Here is a 1,082-nt window from a genome sequence, read left to right as displayed (position 1 = left end):
ATATACATAGCAAACATAAACATGACGAAAATATACATAACGAACATATAGATAGCGAACAAATACATACGTGTCCGCTAGTTAAAGAAAACTTAAAATAGTTTTCTAATTGATTTAAAATTAAGTTCATCAGACTGGCTTTGATATTATTTTGGCATCTTTGTGTTTGTATAGCTCTGGCTCATAAAACTTGTTATTGTTCACGAAATTTTGAATGTTGATGCATTGAAATCATTTTATGAAGAAATCTGTCATACACATTGTTTTGCGTTCGTGTGTGTGAGTACCATCGAGAACAATTTCGTGTATGTTTGTTTGTGTGTGTGCGTGTGTGTCTGTGTGTACGTGTATGTTTATGTGTGTATGTGTACATTATGTGTATGTGTAAGTGAATATGTATATTTATGTGTATGTGTATGAGTGCATACGTGTCTATGTGCGCGCTCGCAGTGTGTGTGCGTTTATGTGTGAGTTGATATTTTTGGGTTTATAGACGTAGTTCTGCCTCGTAAAATGTGTATAATGTGTGCATGTGTTTGTGTGTATTTATGTGTATGTGTATGTGTATGTGTATGGTGTATGGTTATGTGTTCGTGTATGTGTTCGTGTTCCTGCGTACATGTGTGTTTGTGGGTGGTTGGCGAGTGATCTGGTGTGTTTTGCTTCTTCATTCCTATGAAGCATCTATCGTCTTTATCTTCCCTTCTTCTTTTTATGTTTGCTACTCTCTTGTAACACCTCTAATCTTCTGGCCTTCGTATAACCTTATGCAGTTGCGGGCACCGTAAAACCTCTACTAAAACTTTTTTTTAAAGTATGTTTGTGTATTTGTATGTGTGTATGTGTATGTCCATGTTTATGTGTACGTGTGTGTATGTGTTTGTGTATGTGTACGAGTACGTGTATGTGTATGCATATGTGTATGAGTATGTGTATGTGTATGTGTATGTTTATGTGTAAGTGTATGTGTATGTGCACGCTTGCGAGTGTGTGTGTATGTCTGTGTGTGTGTGTGTATGTGTGTGTGTATGTCTGTGTGTGTGATACAGTTTGTGTGTGTGTGTGTGTGTGTGTGTGTGTGT

General features: G+C 36.7%; 1 protein-coding gene across 1 annotated transcript in view; it reads left to right on the top strand.

The window, feature by feature from the left end:
• Positions 1-1,082, top strand: part of LOC101860123 — an 11,138-nt gene that overhangs the window by 5,494 nt on the left and 4,562 nt on the right. The gene's annotated exons all lie outside the window — the stretch shown is intronic.

Source organism: Aplysia californica, unplaced genomic scaffold (assembly GCF_000002075.1).
Source record: "Aplysia californica isolate F4 #8 unplaced genomic scaffold, AplCal3.0 scaffold00660, whole genome shotgun sequence".
Classification (NCBI taxonomy): domain Eukaryota; kingdom Metazoa; phylum Mollusca; class Gastropoda; order Aplysiida; family Aplysiidae; genus Aplysia; species Aplysia californica.
The sequence above is the reverse complement of the archived record's forward strand: the minus strand, read 5'-3'. Positions and strand labels throughout refer to the sequence as shown.